Source organism: Coregonus clupeaformis, chromosome 11, assembly GCF_020615455.1.
Source record: "Coregonus clupeaformis isolate EN_2021a chromosome 11, ASM2061545v1, whole genome shotgun sequence".
In the NCBI taxonomy this organism is placed as follows: domain Eukaryota; kingdom Metazoa; phylum Chordata; class Actinopteri; order Salmoniformes; family Salmonidae; genus Coregonus; species Coregonus clupeaformis.
The window spans coordinates 42,333,817-42,355,345 of record NC_059202.1 but is presented as its reverse complement, the minus strand read 5'-3'; the positions used below and the strand labels follow the sequence as shown (position 1 = coordinate 42,355,345).

At 41.6% G+C, this 21,529-nt stretch overlaps 1 protein-coding gene and 1 long non-coding RNA gene across 6 annotated transcripts in view; one reads left to right on the top strand and one right to left on the bottom strand.

Annotated features, from left to right (window-relative positions):
- Positions 1-21,529, bottom strand: part of LOC121555266 (membrane-associated guanylate kinase, WW and PDZ domain-containing protein 2) — a 333,480-nt gene that overhangs the window by 159,912 nt on the left and 152,039 nt on the right. The gene's annotated exons all lie outside the window — the stretch shown is intronic.
- Positions 15,772-17,796, top strand: LOC121555269. Its single transcript, XR_005997869.2, has 3 exons — positions 15,772-16,173; positions 16,627-16,770; positions 16,893-17,796. It is a non-coding gene; the product is annotated as an uncharacterized LOC121555269 (long non-coding RNA).

Here is a 21,529-nt window from a genome sequence, read left to right as displayed (position 1 = left end):
ATGTCCACCCGGATTATTTACGTTGACTGACCCCCCCCCCCCACCCTGTTTATTATATATGCATAGTCACTTTACCCCATCCTACATGTACAAACTACCTTGACTAACCTGTACCCCCACACATTGACTTGATACCAGTACCCCCTTTACAGTTGCTTGCCAAAGTATTCACCCCCCTTGGCATTTTTCCTATTTTGTTGCCTTACAACCTGGAATTAAAATGGATTGTTGGGGGGGTTTTGTCTCATTTGATTTACACAACATGCCTACCACTTTGAAGATGCAAAATATGTTTCATTGTGAAACAAACAAGAAATAAGACAGTGTGCACACCATAATAAGGTGGCTCTACAAAGTCAATACTTTGTAGAGCCACCTTTTGCAGCAATTACAGCTGCAAGTCTCTTGGGGTATATCTCTTTATAAGCTTGGCACATCTAGCGACTGGGATTTTTTCCTATTCTTCAAGGTAAAACTGCTCCAGCTCATTCAAGTTGGATGGGTTCCGCTGGTGTACAGCAATCTTTAAGTCATACTACATATTCTCAATTGGATTGAGGTCTGGGCTTTGACTAGGCCATTCCAAGTCATTTAAATGTTTCCTCTTAAACCACTCAAGTGTTGTTTTAGCAGTATGCTTAGGGTCATTGTCCTGCTGGAAGGTGAACCTCCGTCCTAGTCTCAAATCTCTGGAAGACTGAAACAGGTTTCCCTCAAGAATTTCCCTGTATTTAGTGCCATCCATCATTCCTTCAATTCTGACCAGTTTCCCAGTCCCTGCCAATGGAAAAACATTCTTGGGGTAATGAGAGGTCTTGTGTTTGCGCCAGTCATAGCGTTTTCCTTGATGGCCAAAAAGCTCAGTTTTAATCTCATCTGACCAGAGTACCTTCTTCCATATGTTTGAGGAGTCTCCCACATGCCTTTTGGCGAACACCTAACGTGTTTGCTTATTCTATTCTTTAAGCAATGGCTTTTTTCTGGCCACTCTTCCGTAAAGCCCAGCTCTGTGGAGTGTACGGCTTAAAGTGGTCCTATGGACAGATACTCCAATCTCCGCTGTGGAGCTTTGCAGCTCCTTCAGCGTTATCTTTGGTCTATTTGTTGTCTCTCTGATTAATGCCTTCCTTGCCTGGTCCGTGAGTTTTGGTGGGCAGCCCTCTCTTGGCAGGTTTGCTGTGGTGCCATTTTCTTTCCATTTTTTAATAATGGATTTAATGGTGCTCCGTGGGATGTTCAAAGTTTCTGATATTTTTTTATAACCCAACCCTGATCTGTACTTCTCCACAACTTTGTCCCTGACCTGTTTGGATAGCTCCTTGGTCTTCATGGTGCCACTTGCTTGGTGGTGCCCCTTGCTTAGTGGTGTTGCAGACTCTGGGGCCTTTCAGAACAGGTGTATATATACTTGTGACACTTAGATTGCACACAGGTGGACTTTATTTAACTAATTATGTGACTTCTGAAGGTAATTGGTTGCACCAGATCTTATTTAGGGGCTTCATAGCAAAGGGGGTGAATACACATGCCTGCACCACTTTTCCGTTATTTATTTTGTAGAATTTTTTGAAATAAGTTATTTCTCCTTCCCTAATTAAAATGCCAATCAATTTATAACATTTTTACATGATTTTTTTCTGGATTTTGATGTTGTTATTCGGTCTCTCACTGTTCAAATAAACCTACCATTAAAAGTATAGACTGATCATGTCTTTGTCAGTGGGCAAACGTACAAAATCAGCAGGGGATCAAATACTTTTTTCCCTCACTGTATGGGTGGGCAAGCTTTAGCAAAACAGAAATGGTGCATGTGTTGTATAAAAATCATTTGAGAGACATGTAAGGTCTTACATACATGGAACATACACATTTCAAAGCACTTGGATCATAGTAATAACAAGTACAGAAGCTAATTTCATGATTAATTGTATTTGTGTTCAGTAGGAAGTTCACATTTCATATTTGGGTGCAAGGACGGACCTCTCCATGACTATCTTAGACCACCTTTTGCCAAACATTAAATGCAATTATCACCAGTAAATACAAAATTCACTGTTAAGTGTTTTGTTCACAGAATATTTGCACATTATTTTCATCAGAAAATAAATGTGTGCAGTTGTGTTCACTGTTTCCAGCAACCAGTAAATACTTCTGCATTTCATTCTAAACCATCCCATCAGTGTCGTACCATGTACAACATATGGAAAGATCTAGGCAATGGGTACTGTCTAATTGTTATGATGTTTTACAATATTGCGGACCTGCAGAGATGCAGAGAAAGAAGTTAGGATACTTATATGTAACTTTGGGTTACTCCAACAATGTAAACTTCCAATATAGAGCTGTGCTTTGGTGTGGAATGAGGCCTATACCGTTTTCCTACTATGTATTCACCTTTCCTTATTTCTATTGTAGACATATTTTCTGTGTGTCAATGGAAAGTCTACAAAACCAAACCAACCTTTGTTTTGAATCCATAGAATTTGATTGTGATAAAAATGTGACATTCTTCACATTTGGTTCACAATCATTTTACCTAATATGTCTATATTAACCTATATACAATGGAGCTGGACTGCGGACACTGAATATACATGCATGGTCTGACTACCTGGTTCGTGTTTATGGCTTTGTGAAAGCCTGTTGGGAAGTGGATGGTTGACATGTAGGTCAGTGGAGTTCTGATCATAGACCCTCTGGCCAACTTCTGCACAGTGTAATGGCCATGTTAAGAAAGTGGGAGATTCTAAAAATACTCCCACCTTAAAATAACTATGGAGTTGTTTCTTTGTTTTGTTTTGCTGTAGGTCTGACCATTAACTATTTCTCCATTTACAGCAATTATCTTGTAGCATCTCACCACACAGTTCACGGGAACCTCTCTCACCATGTCGAGGGCAGCTCAATCACAATCCGATAGGACTCTTACGTTTGGTGACCCAAGGGCAGTGACCTCAGTGAACTTCTTGACATGTTGCTTTACAGTTCTCATTTCATTAACCTCTTAAGGATCGGACCCTTTCTTTCAATTTTCGCCTAAAATGACATACCCAAATCTAACTGCCTGTAGCTCAGGACCTGAAGCAAGGATATGCATATTATTGATACCATTTGAAAGGAAACACTTTGAAGATTGTGGAAATGTGAAATTAATGTAGGAGAATATACACTACCGTTCAAAAGTTTGGGGTCACTTAGAAATGTCATTGTTTTTTAAAGAAAAGCAAATTTTTTGACAATTAAAATAACATTAAGTTGATCAGAATTACAGTGTAGACATTGTTAATGTTGTAAATGACTATTGTAGCTGGAAACTGCTGATTTTTAATGGACTATCTACATAGGCATACAGAGGCCCATTATCAGCAACCATCAGTCCTGTGTTCCAATGGCACGTTGTGTTTGCTAATCCAAGTTTATCATTTTAAAAGGTTAATTGATCATTAGAAAACCATTGTGCAATTATGTTAGCACAGCTGAAAACTGTTGTGCTGATTAAAGAAGCAATAAAACTGGCCTTCTTGAGACTAGTTGAGTATCTGGAGCATCAGCAATTGTGGGTTCTATTACAGACTCAAAATGGCCAGAAACAAATAACTTTCTTCTGAAACTCGTCAGTCAAATAAAATACAATTTTATTGGCCACATGCGCCGAATACAACAGGTGCAGACATTACAGTGAAATGCTTACTTACAGCCCTTAACCAACAGTGCATTTATTTTTAATCAAAAAGTAGAACAAAACAACAAAAAAGTGTTGAGAAAAAAAGAGCAGAAGTAAAATAAAATAACAGTAGGGAGGCTATATATACAGGGGGGTACCTGTGCAGAGTCAATGTGCGGGGGAACTGACTAGTTGAGGTAGTTGAAGTAATATGTACATGTGGGTAGAGTTAAAGTGACTATGCATAAATAATTAACAGAGTAGCAGCAGCGTCAAAAGATGGGGTGGGGGGGGGGCAGTGCAAATAGTACGGGTAGCCATGATTAGCTGTTCAGGAGTCTTATGGCTTGGGGGTAGAAGCTGTTGAGAAGTCTTTTGGACCTAGACTTGGCACTCCAGTACCGCTTGACGTGCGGTAGCAGAGAGAACAGTCTATGACTAGGGTGGCTGGAGTCTTTGACAATTTTGAGGGCCTTCCTCTGACACCACCTGGTATAGAGGTCCTGGATTGCAGGAAGCTTGGCCCCAGTGATGTACTGGGCCGTACGCACTACCCTCTGTAGTGCCTTGCGGTCGGAGGCCAAGCAGTTGCCATACCAGGCGGTGATGCAACCAGTCAGGATGCTCTCGATGGTGCAGCTGTAGAATTTTTTGAGGATCTGAGGACCCATGCCAAATCTGTTCAGTCTCCTGAGGGGGAATAGGCTTTGTCGTGCCCTCTTTACGACTGTCTTGGTGTGTTTGGACCATGATAGTTTGTTGGTGATGTGGACACCAAGGAACTTGAAGCTCTCAACCTGTTCCACTACAGCCCCGTCGATGAGAATGGGGGAGTGCTCAGTCCTCTTTTTTTTCCTGTAGTCCACAATCATCTCCTTTGTCTTGGTCACGTTGAGGGAGAGGTTGTTATCCTGGCACCACACGGCCAGGTCTCTGACCTCCTCCCTATAGGCTGTCTCATCGTTGTCGGTGATCAGGCCTACCACTGTTGTGTCGTCGGCAAACTTAATGATGGTGTTGGTCATGGGTGAACAGGGAGTACAGGAGGGGACTGAGCACGCACCCCTGAGGGGCCCCCGTGTTGAGGATCAGTGTGGCAGATGTGTAGCTACCTACCCTTACCACCTGGGGGCGGCCAGTCAGGAAGTCCAGGATCCAGTTGCAGAGGGAGGTGTTTAGTCCCAGGATCATTAGCGTAGTGATGAGCTTTGAGGGCACTATGGTGTTGAATGCTGAGCTGTAGTCAATGAATAGCATTCTCACGTAGGTGTTCCTCTTGTCCAGGTGGGAAAGGGCAGTGTGGAGTGCAATAGAGATTACATAATCTGTGGATCTGTTGGGGCGGTATGCAAATTGGAGAGGGTCTAGGGTTTCTGGGATAATGGTGTTGATGTGAGCCATGACAAGCCTTTCAAAGCACTTCATGGCTACAGACGTCAGTGCTACGGGTCGGTAGTCATTTAGGCACTCTGCCTAGAAGGTCAGCATCCCAGAGTCGCCTCTTCACTGTTGACGTTGAGACTGGTGTTTTGCGGGTACTGTTTAATGAAGCTGCCAGTTGAGCACCTGTGAGGCGTCTGTACGCCTATGTAGATATTCCATTAAGAATCAGCCGTTTCCAGCTACAATAACCATTTACAACATTAACAATGTCTACACTGTATCTCTGATCAATTTAATGTTATTTTAATGGACAAAAAAATTGCTTTTCTTTCGAAAACAAGGACAAGTGAACCCAAACTTTTGAACGGTAGTATAACACATTAGATCTGGTAAAAGATAATACAAACAAAAAAACATGCATTTTCTATATATTTTTTTGTTCCATCATCTTTGAAATGCAAGAGAAAGGTCACAATATAATATTGCACTTGGGTGGAATTTAAATTGTTTGGCCACTAGATGGCATCAATGGGTGTGCAAAGTTTAAGATTGATCCAGTGAAGCATTGCAATACTGGACTATTTTGTATCAAGTCTGCCCAAATGTGCCGAATTGGTCAATTGATACAGTTTCAAGTACATAACTATAAAGAACATACATTTTGTATTACCATATACTTTTTGTAAGTTTACACACTCTCAGGAATGTCATACATGATGGATCATTAGCTTATTCACTAACTTTCACACATCTAGATGGCCGGGCGGGGTGGGTGTAGAGCCAGAGACAGCAGGGGTTCAAACTGTAGAACTCAGTTCCTACATTTGAAAATAAAAATGGATTTTATCAAAAGAAAACTATGCTACATTTGTATCTCTGGGACCCGTAGGATGACAAATCAGGGCAAGATTACTGAATGTAAGTACATTATTTACCTTCAGAGGTGAATGTATCAAACCAGTTGCCGTGATAAGTTTTTTGTTGTTGTGCACTCTCCTCAAACAATAGCATGGTATTTTTTCACTGTAATAACTACTGTAAATTGGACAGTGCAGATAGATTAACACACATTTAAGCTTTTTGCCCATATAAGACATGTCTATGTCCTGGAAAGTTTGCTGTTACTTACAGTCATGCTAATCACATTAGCGCACATTAGCTCAACTGTCCCGTATATGGGGCACCGATCCTGTAGAGGTTAACAAAATCTTTAACTTCTGCAGTAGCATTTTTTAGGAATGGCTTCGCTATACGAGGGAAAGCACGGGACAACACCACTCGTTTGCATATTTGTTGTGCTAAAGCATTACTACTCTTCACTTGTTTCAGGAGGTATCCGTTGAAATCCTCAAATATAAAGGCTGAGTGGGCCCACAAAGGACCCCATCGTACTACACTTTGGCTTAGAGGCAGAAGTGAATGAACATTGAATGTCATGTGCTCTTCTCAGTACAGTGATGCTACACCTCCAATAAAGTACACTAATGCTTCGTGGGCATAATCGATCTGCTCTGCACTTATTTCAGACCCCAACATAATGCTTACTCCCTCTATCAGCAAGGCCCAATGAGAGTGATACATATCTGGGAGTATGCCTTTCAGGACTGGCAAGCTATAATAGAGAAGTCAGTGTTGCCACTTGTGGGCTTTCCAGAATTTTGCGTTCAGTTACTGATCTTGGAACTCGAGTAATACTACCTGGAGGTTTTATAGACAGAAGGTGTATGTAAATTATCCGGGTTTGTGTACCAATGTACCATGGTGTGCATAGCTCTTGGAATCAATCCATAAAGTGGCCATCTGTTTGCACACTCCAAGTAACACACAGTGCATGTAGTCAGGGACCATTCCATTGATCAAATCAAACTTAGGTAAACCCAAAATGGGAGATGAGCACTTTATGCCCAATATAGTCTGGCCGTCAGTCTCAGCTATTTATCATATCTCCACAGTGGTTTGGTGATCTCTGTCATTCGGTTTCTTATCTAAACATGTGTAAACCCTTGATGTTCAATTTCCCCTTGTGTGTTCCACCCCAGAGTCCACAACCATACTCTCCATGAAATTGTTTGAAGTTCTGTACTAGTAACGGTCTTGCTACTGCATCACAAACACAATATAATAAGAGTGGCACATTCCTCCACAAAAGGCTTGAAGTAGCAGGTCATATAGCTTTTTGGATCCAAACCACACAAAAGCATATGCTTATCTCTACTCTCTGGGGGTATTTCATTGACACAACACAGTATTGGCCAAATACTGAATTTGGAGGATTGAAAGACTGGTACACCATCACAATTAAATGTAAGAGACAAGAAATCATCATCACAATATCTCTTCAAGGTCTGCTATAAAGTGTCGTCACCTATATTTAAGTGATTACGCCCGAGAAGCCAGTGTTTGGAGGATATATGTGACTTATTTCAGGAAAGTAGGTGTATGTCGCGCGTCACTACTTCACAGCAGAGCCATTTGAACGTAAACTTTTTTTAAAAATCAAAAATAGTTTTTTGGCAGAAATGCCTTCTAGAACATGTGAACTTTCATGTGCCTTAATAACAAATGGGTATGCCATCTGTAAATACAAATAAAATTGTTAAATTACGAGCATAGTTTGTTTAGCCACAGAAAAACTCTGTAGCTCAGCTGGTAGAGCACGGCGCTTGTAACGCCAAGGTAGTGGGTTCGATCCCCGGGACCACCCATACACAAAAATGTATGCACGCATGACTGTAAGTCGCTTTGGATAAAAGTGTCTGCTAAATGGCATATTATTATTATAATTATAAAAAGACAGGAACCTTCCCACTAGCCATGATTGGCTGAGATAATGGGTGGGCTGGATGATAGATTAATTATTAATGACTAATTAGTACACTCTGAAACTGTGTGAGATGTGTTAGAATCTACTACCAGGTAATGTGTGAGTGTAGGACCAGTAAAGACTATGACATTGAGCTACTATTTAGCAATGTGAGTAAGAGTTAGACCAGACAATAAAGGACAAGGAGAACTGTCTACAGACAACTGAGAAACCAAGATAAAGAGGCCTCCCAATTTAGGGAGGAGAGAAATGGTTAGGCTTTTTAAGGAGTATGAGGACGGTGATAACTAAGGAATGCATGTGTGTGTATGTATGTGTGTGTGTATGCATGTGAGTGTGTGTGTGTGGGTGTATGTGTTTGTGTGTGTGTGAACTGATGGTCAGGAGAGCAATTATAAAGTGGAAAACTACAGCCTGCCTAAAGAGGGGAGGGATTTTTGTATGACGTATGAGTATAAAAGATGGACTCTGAAATTGTGATGGCAGAATTCTCAATGAATAAAGATCTCTGACCATGCAGACCGGGACTCTGTCCGTTTCTTAATCCTTTTGGGAGACGCACAGAGACACGTAAATAGTTTGTTAAATAATTATAGTAACACTGGACATGCTGAGAGATGAGCTCGGATTGGTCTGCCATGTAGCACGCTTCTGTCTATAACATGAGCTGGTCAGTATGTGTAGGTAATCCTTTCTAACACAGCTTTTTTGAAAGATATTGCGTAGTATAACTGCAAAGGTGTTGCTCTCCACTTTCTTGATGACTGAGTTTTGAAATCAGTTGAATGCACGGTGGAATTAGAGTATGATAGCTAAGGAGATGGAGAAAATTATGGTGTTTGATTGCAAATATGCAGACAGAGTCGAAAAGAGAACACACAGAAGGCTGTTGAATAAAACACCTGTCTCCCGATTACATCTTCAAACTAAGGCAACCATGGCATCCGTGACAGAGAGGGAGAAGCATCCATCCATGTACACGGGTAAGAGTATATCTATCTACATTTTCAGATATTACACGTTTCTAATTTAGTCAAAGTAGTTTTCATTTCAAGTTACTGTTAGCTAACTAGCTAACGTTAGCTGGCTGGCTCGCTAGCTAACATTACCTGGATGGCTCGCTAGCTAACATTACGTGTATGATCTGTGTAGTAATATTATTCATATCTCAGAGCCATTTGCATTGCTAGTTACAGCCTAATGTTAGCTAGCTAGCTAACATTGAACCTGGTTGGTTAGCTATCTGCAGATTCATGCAGGGTAGTAACGTTAGGAGTTGGGATTATGGTTAATTGTTTAGCTAGCTAGCTACATGTCTAAACAAAAGACTCCACTATGCAATTAACCATTTAAATAGAATGTTCATGATGTCACTGCGACAACTGTCGATAGACGTAGCTGGTAAATTCGCTCTGGCTATCTACTCCAATTTCAGAGCACTCATCTGAGTGTGCCAGAGCGCAGAATAAGTGACACATTTACAAACGCTCAACACCCGTTGACTATGGCCGGTGTCAGTAAATGTTGGCAAAAAAGCATAATTAAATTGTTGCCAGCAGCACAGTCGCAGTAAACAATGCTCTGGATAACATAAAAACAGCCTAACCAGCTCTGCTAGGGCGAGTAAAATGGTAAGTGAGCTGTTCCCTCATTTATGTCTGGAAGTAACTAGCAAGCTAGCCAACATTAGCCAGTTAGCTTGAGTGGTTATCCCACTGGCTATAGGGTGAATGCACCTATTTGTAAGTCGCTCTGGATAAGAGCGTCTGCTAAATGACGTAAATGTAAATGTAAATGTAAATGTTGTTGGGTCAGAATGCTCGGCTCAACCCTACTCCTCGGCCGGGCCGGCAAACCGTGCCAATATATCATCCAAACACCGGCTTCGAGGGCATTATCACTTTTATACAACGGGCTACCAACAGATTCAAATAATGATTTACATATTTTAATAAAAAAAATTATTTTGATGAATTTATTCATGCTGTTTTATCCTTCCACAAGATATAGTCCCGACACAAATCTAGGGTTGCTACCCAAGCTGGCTGGTCGTTTGTTATATCGGTTCGGTTACTTGAGACACAACCCAGTCGTTCAGTCCTTTTGTTCTGTATCTATGGACGCGACCCAGTCGTTCTTTCTAAATGTTTCATTGCCATACTGGCTGGTAACGTTCTTATCCCTTGCTTCCTAGCTAGCCAACTACGGCTAAGTTACAGTCACATCAAAAAGTGCAGCCAGAATAACAGCAAAGTAGCCACATTTGCATTTGTTTAAGCTGTTTTCTAGTGACATTTATTTGGATACATCCATAACAATGAGCTAATGAGGCGTGATTTCACCTGGCATAGAAATTGTGCTCAATCGTCAGGACACTGATGTTCAGAAGAGCTAGCCAACAACACAGCTAACACAATCACTTAAAACTGAAGCTGGAAAGACTGCAAACTAGCTGCACTTCGTTTCGTTTGACCTTTTTTCAATTTGCATTTCTTTGTATATATCCGTAAAAATGATGCCAGCTGATTCATTTCGACTGGTTGAGAAATGCTGCCTGCCTGTCTGTCTCGTCCCGACTCCTGACACGTTCATTACTATGGGACAGCTGGAGACTGATTTTGAATATTGAAACAATGTTGCAAATGTCGGAGAGACAGACAGCAAGGTTTATACAAATATCTGCTGTTGAAAACTAAATGTTAGTCTAAAAGAAATGTGAGATAATGTCTAGATGCTTTTATAATGGAGATCAAGTTTATAAAGTGCCTGGCTGGGCTGATGAGACAGTGGATGGCACAGTCAGATGGAACAGAGTAAATAGACATTTTAACTTCATATATTTAGCCAGTGGTAACTTGTGGAATAGACAGTGGCTGGAATGTGGTTTTAACCAATCAGCATTCAGGATTAGACCCAACCGTTGTATAACATGCATTACATGTCTACTACTGTCATCAGAACGAAAACATAGCTCATGCATACCCTGATTCTCAAGAATATATTTCAGTTGATCCTTCAATAGGACATTGATAAAGAAATGTCCTTCCTCTAAACAGTTTTTCACTGTTACGGATGAGGAACATGACACACGTGGGTGTTTCTTCTTTAGTTTGTGAATTGCCAATGTACTTCGTACATACTCTGCAGTAATGATGACGTTCAAGTTGATCTACAATACCAGTTAGTGGCTTCTCAAAAAAATACTTGCTTGCTGGAACTGTGTAAGAGATTGGTAAGAGAGAAATAAACAACTCATTAAAAAACATGCCAATAATGGTATCATATCAAGGCTTTACTCTGTTGGGTGCGCTCATGATTTGAAAAACATGAGAGGGAGAGAGAGAGCACGAGAGAGTGTGAGAGAAATAAAGAAATGTCCTTCCTCTAAAGGTGTGCGAGAGAGAGAAAGAGAGAAAGAGGGGGAGCGGGTGAGAGAGAGAGAAATAAATACTAGTTGACCCTGTGGTAATACTAACATATTTTACTGTTTTGGATAACTTACAATGATGTATAATGCCAATCTACCAAATGGGCCACATAAGAGACCTTAACAAACAATCACTTGATTGGGGCAACCAGAACTAGCTATATATACAGTGCCTTCGGAAAGTATTCAGACCCACTGACTTTTTCCATATTTTGTTACGTTACAGCCTTTTTCTAAAAGTGATTAAAAATCAATAAAAATCCTCAGCAATCTACACACAATAAATACCCCATAATAACAAAGCGAAAACAGATTTTTTGAAATATCTGCAAATGTATTAAATCTAAAAAACAGATACCTTATTTACATAAGTATTCAGACCCTTTGCTATGAGACTCGGAATTGAGCTCCGGTGCATCCTGTTTGCATTGATCATCCTTGACATGTTTCTACAACTTCATTGAAGTCATCCTGTGGTAAATTCAATTGATTGGACATGATTTGGAAAGGCACACACCTGTCTATATAAGGTCCCACAGCTGACAGTGCATGTCAGAGCAAAAACCAAGCCATGTGGTCAAAGAAAATGTCCGTAGAGCTCCGAGACAGAATTGTGTCGAGGCACAGATCTGGGGTAGAGTACAAAAACATTTATGCAGCATTGAAGGTCCCCAAGAACACAGTGGCCTACATCATTCTTAAATGGATGAAGTTTGGAACCACCAATACTCTTCCTAGAGCTGGCCACCCAGCCTTGCACAGGGAGAGTTCCTCTGTGGAGATGGGACAACCTTCCAGAAGGACAACCATCTATGCAGCACTCCACCAATCAGGACTTTATGGTAGAGTGGCTAGACGGAAGCCACTCCTCAGTAAAAGGCACATGACAGCCCGCTTGGAGTTTGCCAAAAGGCACCTAAAGACTCTTAGACCATGAGAAACAAGACTGAATTATTTGGCCTGAATGCCAAGCGTCAGGTCTGGAGGAAACCTGGCACCATCCCTACGGTGAATCATGGTGGTGGCAGCACCATGCTGTGGGGATGTTTTTCAGCAGCATGGACTGGGAGACTAGTCAGGATCCAGGCAAAGATGAACGGAGCAAAGAACAGAGATGCTTGATGAAAACATGCTGCAGAGTGCTCAGGACCTCAGACTGGGGCGAAGGCTTACCTTCCAACAGGACAACGACCCTAAGCACACAGCCAAGGCAATGCAGGAGTGGCTTCGGGTCGAGTCTTTGAATGTCCTTGAGTGGCCCAGCAAGAGCTTGGACTTGAACCCGATCGAACATCTCTGGAGAGACCTGAAAATAGCTGTGCAGCAACGCTCCCCATCCAACTTGAGAGAGCTTGACAGGATCTGCAGAGAAGAATGTGCCAAGCTTGTAGCATCACACCCAAGAAGACTTGAGGCTGTAATCGCTGCCAAAGGTGCTTTAACAAAGTACTGAGTAAAGCGTCTGAATACTTATGTAAATGTGATATTTCTATAGTTATTTTTTTATAAATTAGCACACATTTCTAAAAACCTGTTTTTGCTTTGTCATTATGGTATTGTGTGTAGATTGATGAGGGAAAAAAAAAACAATTTAATACATTTTAGAATAAGGCTGTAACCTAACAAAATGTGGATAAAGTCAAGGGGTCTGAATACTTTCTGAAGGCACTGTAGGTCCCACTCACCGCAGTCAATGTGAAGACAGCTGCTTGTCTCTGCTTCTCTGATTCATGTTGCATCTCTTGCAAGTCCTGTAAGTGACACATACTTAATAAAATACTTAATAAAAACGTTATAAATATGCTGCTGAACATCATATCAATTTTGCACAGCACTATAACAACTGTGTCAGTCCTATCAAAAGATGAGTACTCACATTTTGTGGCCCATTAAAGTTGGTGTTTATTTCTTTACTACATCCGAGGTCTGTTAGGTTCTGGAAATGCTCATACAATTATATATATATATTTTTTGTGGCAGATTAGGATTGTGAGCATGTCCGTCCCAGATAAAGCCAGAATTGGCGATCTGTTCAGTGTTCTGGGCTAACTGGTTGACAGTAGCTAGCAAAGATTATCTACTAGCTAGCTAAATCCTCAAGCCAGCTCGCCAGCGAATTAACTTGATTTAAACTATCGTTACCTCTTAATTACAAGATAATGTATAACTTCTTAATGGTAGCTAGATTGCTATATGAAATGTGTCGCTTGTGCCGTGGAAACATGTATGAGCTAAACAAGTGAATGCCAGCTAGCTAGCTAAGTTAGGTTGTTAGCAAATGTTAACACTCACCGTAGTTTCCATCTTGTCAAAGTATTTTTGTGAACTCCATCTCTGTCGTTCTTCTGTGTTAGTGGAATACTTTATTTTTGGCATAATTATTCTAATTCGTAATGACAATAACTCCCTTAGCTTTAGATAGCGTCTTTTTTGCCTATATCTTGTGCGGGTCCCTTTAAGTAGAAACGTAAGGGTGACGTAGCTAGAGAAATTAGAAATTTGGCAGTCAACGAGTCACCCCTACGACAAGCGGAAAGTAAAAGGAGACGAAGATAGGTAAGTTAACAATACAAATGTGTTCCCACGATTTCACATTAAATTCACATGAAATGGAAAGATAAGATAAGAAGACTGCTGACATTGCACATGTCTGCATGGCTAACGCTAGCTAACTTAACATTAGCTAGCTAGCCAGCAAATGTTTCTAAGAATTGGCGCACGCTAATGTTAGCTAACGTTCTGCTCTAGTCATGTAAAGATAGTGAGAACTATGTTTCACTCATTCAGCATGGACCGAAAGTTTGCTGTTGTGCGGTGGAGTGAGGGGGGCACTCAAGGGAGGTACAGCGAGGTCAAGACAGATACTAAAAGGTGATACAATGACAGCACACTTGATGACTATCCTGCCATAATTGAGTGGAGGCCGGGGAAGAAGCCGCCAGGAAGGTGGCACCATTATAATAGCAATGTCATTTTTGTCAGCAGTAAGTAGAAATTGTCTTCTTCAGATATGCATGGTTATTTATTTAAGCCCCTGAGGACTGGAGTTGCCCATCCCTGCCTTAGATGCTGATCTAGGATCAGCCTCCCCTCCCCAAATCCTAACTTTAACCATTAGTGGAGGAAATAACAAAAAAATGCCCTACGTCAGCACCCAGGGGACATTTTGGTTGGCCCATAATGCTTTGTGCACACCCTCTTCACTTGTAGTAACTTTTATGAGAATAAAGTTGGCTAAAGTATTGAGATAGGATAAAAAAAAGTCCACACAGGAACATCAGGAAAAAATAGTTAACTCTGCAAAATGTCAGGTGGAAGATGTTTTTCAAGTTAACAAGGATAGAATAATCAAATGGGGGCCTCCTGTAGCTCAGTTGGTAGAGCATGGCACTTGCAACACCAGGGTTGTGGGTTCGATTCCCACAGGGAGCCAGTATGAAAAATATATGCACTCACTAAAAAACTGTAAGTCGCTCTGGATAAGAGTGTCTGCTAAATGACTAAAATGTAAATGTAAAAATTTAACAGGTTAGGTAATAACATCATGTGAACCACTACCCATACCCACATTTTATTTGGTCAGGCATAAAAATAAGAGTTCCATTGCATGGGTGTTGGTCTGTAGATGGAGTTTTATTGGAATTTTTGCAACTGTTGTCCATAGAGGGTGCGGCAGCTAGCCTGGCATGTAGGAGTGTTGGGCCAATAACAGAAAGGTTGCTGGATTGAATCCACGAGCCGACAAGGTAAAAATATGTCATTCTGACCCTGAGCAAGGCAGTTAACCCCAAACAACAACTGCAACCCCGGACACCAATGACATGGATGTCGATTAAGGCAGCCCCCCGCACTTCTCTGGTTCAGAGGAGTTGGGTTAAATGTGGAAGACACATTTAAGTTGAATGTATTCAGTTGTACAACTGAATAGGTATCCCCCTTTCCCTCATGGTAGTCCATCATCCACGCTAAGTTATGCCAGGCATTTAGACTAACTCTGGTAAATGTCTTCTTCTACCTTGTATTTGCTTCAGACAACCGATTCCACACAACAAGCAAGATGAAATCACTCGCCAGTGATAACGATGTCCAACCCCAGGCTCCCAAGCAGAGCAAGAGGGCATCTGTTTTGTCTTACATTCACATAAAAAATAAGATTTTCACATCTGCAGTAGCACACCTCTGAAAGATGTTATTTCACTACTAAACTTATCTTCAATCTAATCTGGACTCTGACTCTCTATTGATTACACAGACTCTTGGCCTCCCATCCTATTCTTAACCATCTATCGCCGGCTTTGTACTCATGTTACCTGATGAAATTGCTGTCCAACATGATCTTGTTGCCATCTGAAATGTCATAAAATATCAACACTGCAGAGCTCTCCCTGTCATCTGCCGTGCCCTGATTGTATTACTGCTGATGATATCTAGAAATGTGCATGTACACCCTGGCCCATCTACTGTTGCTAGCCCCAATTCTGACTTGTGCTCTGATATCTGTTTCACTGATTTCTGCTCTCGTAAAAGAGTTAGACGACTCAACTGACATAGATAACCTGACCGCCTTGCAGCCAAAGGTAAGGTTCATTTACTCATTTAGGTTTTATTACAGCTACAAAATTGTCCATCTTGTGTTCAATGAAAAGTGATTGTCAGCATTTGTCATTCACCCATATTGTCAATCATATGATACCCAGAAGTCAAAGGTGACAAGGAAGAAATCAGCTGAAGAGTTCCTAAAACAGTACCGGTCATCAGACAGTGTTAAGCTCACGAACAGAGTGGATGAATTGGAGCAGGACATCTCCAAACTTAAACAGGAGAACTTAGACCTGAAACAGCAGAATGACACATGGAAGGAGATTGTTCATCAAGGTAATACTGAGCAATAGTCTTGACTCTTATCCACTGGACTAAACAGGGGCAAAAACCAGCGTCTGTGCCGCTTAACTGTTAAAAAAAAAAAATAGACTTCCCCCCTTATTCAGCATTGAACGCTAACTGATACCATGGCTACTAATAATGTTTTACCCCTAGGTAACCCCACCCCACACACATTTGTTGTTTGTATGGACCCAATTGATGTCTGAGTGATGCTACAAACCAGTCAGTCGTTTCATTCTGAACATCAATGCCCACCCATATTTCACTATTTTAGTAATGCTTGTGTGAGGCATGTTTGCCAATGTCGGTAAATGAGCTGAACCAGGTTGGCTGTTTCGTCTTATATTCACAGAAACTATAAGGTTTTCACATCTGCAGTAGCACACCTCTGAAAGATGTTATTTCACTACTAAACTTATCTTCAATCTAATCAATGTATTACAGATGTGCCTGGGCTCCTCATAGATATGAGGAAACTGGTGAAAATGGCTTCTCCTGCACTACCTAGCCCCGACCTCTTCAGCCCTGCGTCTGGCTCTGCACAACCAAGCTCCCCACCCTCCGGTTCCTGTGACTGATTCAGATCAGGTAATCGGCTTTAAAGGGACATTCATCTATTTTCAGACATTCAAACAATTCATGTTTATTCTATTTGCATATTTTATTTTACAAAAAAAAAAAAAAAACTCCCTGTTTCCATATTTAAATAGGTTGAAATCCACCCAGGGACAGGGGTGTTTGTTGACAAGCTGGCCTGGGCCTATGCTGTAAATGCCAACTCTGCCTCATCCTTTGTATGGACATTGATCACGGCAGTCTATCCCGTGGAGGTCTTGCTGGTGAGCAACCTCCGGGGGGATGTCAAAGTGGAGTAGACCACACCGTCAGCCGCTAGAGAAAACAAAGCTTGACGCCATCTACAGTAAACAAAAAAAAAAGTGAACAGGAACACAGGCCTTTGTACATTTACTTACTTTCATCCTTTATTGTAAGTGTTAACTTAATTCCCTTTTCCCCTTTTATACCATAGGGCCTACTCTCCAGAAGTGGCCGAATACCATTTCAGTTAACTTCAGCTCAGCTATCAATGCAAAAATCTCTGAGCTGCGTTCCAAGTCCAAGAATAAGGAGCAGAATGTAAGCTCAATGGACCTTTTGAATAGAGAACAGAATGGACATTAGAGAAAGATCAGCTAAATCGTTCAACTTAAATTGGTTTATTATACAAAAGTTTCAACTTCACATATTCTATGAATATGGATAAAGAATCATAATTCAAGACTACTGTTCTGTTCTATAGTACCACAGAAAGTTAAACTAAGTTATGTTAAGTTAAGCAACCCAGGACACCCAAAAGTATGTTGTCTGCTGTTTGCCTCTATAGGATATACTGTAGAATGTTAAAATAATGGTCAGTGAAAATCTCACTTTTAAAAGTTCATATTATGTTAACTCATACCCAAATTATGTTTTTGACTCATCCTATTCTCGTATTTGTGGTTAAAGCATAAATTGGAAGAAATTAAAACACTTGTTTTTTTACCACCTCAAAAAAATGCTTGTGTTTCCTCATAGAAGATGATGTCATCCTCCTGAGGAGGACGAGCTGGCCAATCAGCGGTCTACTTTTATGACCGGTATACGCCCTCACCATTCTGTTGTTGGGGTACGCCACAACCTTCCAACACAGCCTTTTAACATACGTCATTACCATTTATTAGGGGAATTAAAACTATTTCACTCATATTGTAATTAATTATAGGTCATATTTCATATAAATCTGGAAACACTTGACAGTTACTTTGAACATGGCATCCATACAGTAGGCCTATTTCTCAATCTAACTGTATTTTTGAAGGCAGTATACTACACTTGTGAAAATATTTCAGGGAAATATTTACCAAGGGCTATCATCCTAGCTAGCTGGGATTTTCTACAAGGAATCTGCCTCCTGAAAAAAGCTTCTCTCAAGTGGGTGTGACACATACTCCCGTTGCCTGCTGCACTGCTGCTTGGATTCCACATGTCTCCCCCTGTCTGGTACAGGTACCCCCGCCACACTCCCTCCTCTCTCCCGAGTTTCGCTCACCTCCAGCACACACGCACTTACACACACACCGCAGACTGTGGATTGATCTGAATTTTTGGTAGGCTAATTTGTGAAGCTTATTATGTGGGCTTACTCAGAAACACTTTAATTAACTAGTATAGGCCTACTATTTATTTATTTTATCTCATACTTTTATAGGCTACTGGACTCATAGAGAGCTACTCTCTCAAGTTATCTGGTTGGGGCGAGTGACTCTTTGAACTTTATTTTATTCTTGTGCGTTATGCTATTTGCCTCGTGACTCCTGCTTGCTTTGTTGACTATGAACTTGCTTGTTTACCCAACCGTGGGACAGACTATGTTTGTTCCCACACTTGGGACTCTGACTCTCTATTGGTTACACGGACTCTTGGCCTCCCATCCTATTCTAACCACCTATCGCTGGCTTTGTACTCATGTTACCTGATGAAATTGCTGTCTAATATGATCTTGTTGCCATCTGAAGCACATTCAAATGTCATGAAATATCAACACTGCAGAGCTCTCCCTGTCCTCTGCCGTGCCCTGATTGTATTACTGCTGATGATATCTAGAAATGTGCATGTACACCCTGGCCCATCTACTGTTGCTAGCCCCAATTCTGACTTGTGCTCACTAGAAGCGTATTACCTAACATTTATCAATTGAAAGTGTGGGTTCACAGCTCCAATCCAGATGTTGGTCATTACTGAGATGTGGTTAAGAAAGAGTGTTTTCAACACTGATGTTAACCTTTCTGGCTATAAACTTTTTTGGCAAGATAGATCTTCCAAAGGTGGTGGAGTGGCAATCTTTACCAAGGAACACCTTCAGTGCTCGGTTGTCTCCACCAAGTCTGTCCCCAACCAATTTGATTTGCTGGTTTTAAGCATGAAACTTTCAAATAGCTCTTTGTTGACTGTTATCGTCCACCATCAGCACCGGCCTGTACCCTACCTGCCCTAAGCTCTCTCCTGGCCCCTTACACTAAGTCTGAATTTGTCCTGCTAGGTGACCTAAACTGGGACATGCTTAAACCACCTGACCAAGTCCTAAAGCAATGGGACTCCCTAAATATATATCAGATTATTACCAATTCCACAAGGTATGACTCCAAACACCCAGAAAAGGCTACTCTCCTTGATGTTATCCTCACAAATAATCCTGTCTGGTGTTTTCTGTAATGACCTTAGTGATCACTGTTTTACAGCCTGTGTTCGTAATGGCTGCTCAGTGAAACAACCTGTCCTGATTTGTCATTGACACTTGCTAAAAAAGTTTAATGAGCAAGCCTTCCTTCATGACCTGGCCTTTGTAAATTGGTATAGAATCAGCTTGATCCCCTCTGTCGAAGACGCTTGGACCTTCTTTTTTGATATTTTCAGTGGTATTGTTAACAAACACACCCCCATAAAGAAAATGAGAATTAAAAACAGGTTCAGCCCCTGGTTCGACCGTGATCTGGCAGAGTTACTCCACCTCAAGAATTCCATTTGGTGAAAGGCTCGGCACACGCATACTCAGGCTGACTGGCTCCCGTTCAGGTAAATGAGAAATAAGTGCACTCAAGCTATCCGGAAGGCAAAAGTCAGTTACTTTAATGAGCAGTTCTCTCTCTGTGGGTCTAACTCCAAGAAGTTCTGGTAAAAGGTTAAAGACCTGGAGAATAAACCCTCCTACTCACAGCTGCCCATGTCCCTTAATGTTGATGATGTGGTTGTTACTGACAAGGAGCACATGGCTGAGCTCTTAATCACCACTTCATTAAGTCAGGATTCCTATTTGACTCAGCCATGCCTCCTTGCCCGTCGAACATTTCCTCATCTCCCACCCCTTCTAATGCGACTAGCCCCGATGCTCCTCCCTCTTTTTCCCCTGCCCCGCTACAAAGTTTCTCCCACCAGGCAGTCACGGAGTCTGAGGTGCTAAAGGTGCTCCTTAAACTTGACCCCAAAAAAACATCTGGGTCAGGTTGCTGCCCCTATTTTTTTTTTAACCTGTCTCTCCTCTCTGGGGAGGTTCCCATTGCTTGGAAGGCAGCCACGGTGTGTCCTTTATTTAAAAGGGGAGACCAAGCTGATCATAACTGTTATAGGCCAATTTCTATGTTGCCCTGTTTATCAAAAGTGTTGGAAAAAATTGTCAATAATCAACTGACTGGCTTTCTTGATGTCTATAGTATTCTATTCCGCTCAAGTTATGGATGTGTCACTGCAACCTTAAAGGTCCTAAATGATGTCACCATTGCCCTTGATTCTAAGCCATGTTGTGCTGCTATTTTTATTGACTTGGCCAAAGCTTTTGAAACGGTACACCATTCCATACTTGTGGGCCGGCTAAGGAGTATTGGTGTCTCTGAGGGGTCATTGGGCTGGTTTGCTAACTATCTCTCTCAAAGAGTGCAGCGTATAAAGTCAGGACATCTGCTGTCTCAGCCACTGCCTGTCACCAGGGGAGTACCCCAAGGCTCGATCCTAGGCCCCACGCTCTTCTCAATTTACATCAACAACATAGCTCAGGCAGTAGGAAGCTCTCTCATCCATGTATATACAGATGAGTATTATACTCAGCTGGCCCCTCCCCGGATTTTGTGTTAAAAGCTCTACAACAAAGCATTCTTAGTGTCCAACAAGCTTTCTCTGCCCTTAACCTTGTTCCGAACACCTCCAAAACAAAGGTCATGTGGTTTGGCAAGAAGAATGCCCCTCTCCCCACCGGTGTGATTACTACCTCTGAGGGTTTAGAGTCTGAGGTAGTCTCCTTATACAAGTACTTGGGAGTATGGCTAGACGGTACACTGTCCTTCTCTCAGCACATATTAAAGCTGCAGGCTAAGGTTCAATCTAGACTTGGTTTCCTCTATCGTAATCGCTCCTCTTTCACCCCAGCTGCCAAACTAACCCTGATTCAGATGACCATGCTACCAATGCTAGATTATGGAGACAGAATTTATAGATCGGCAGGTAAGGGTGCTCTCGAGTGGCTAGATGTTCTTTACCATTCAGCCATCAGATTTGCCACCAATGCTTCTTATAGGACACATCACTGCACTCTATACTCCCCTGTAAACTGGTAATCTCTGCAAGACCCACTGGTTGATGCTTATTTATAAAACCCTCTTAGGACTCACTCCCCCCTATCTGAGATACCTACTGCAGCCCTCATCCTCCACATACAACACCCGTTCTGCCAGTCACATTCTGTTCAAGTTCCCCAAAGCACACACATCCCTGGGTCGCTCCTCTTTTCAGTTCACTGCAGCTAGCGACTGGAACGAGC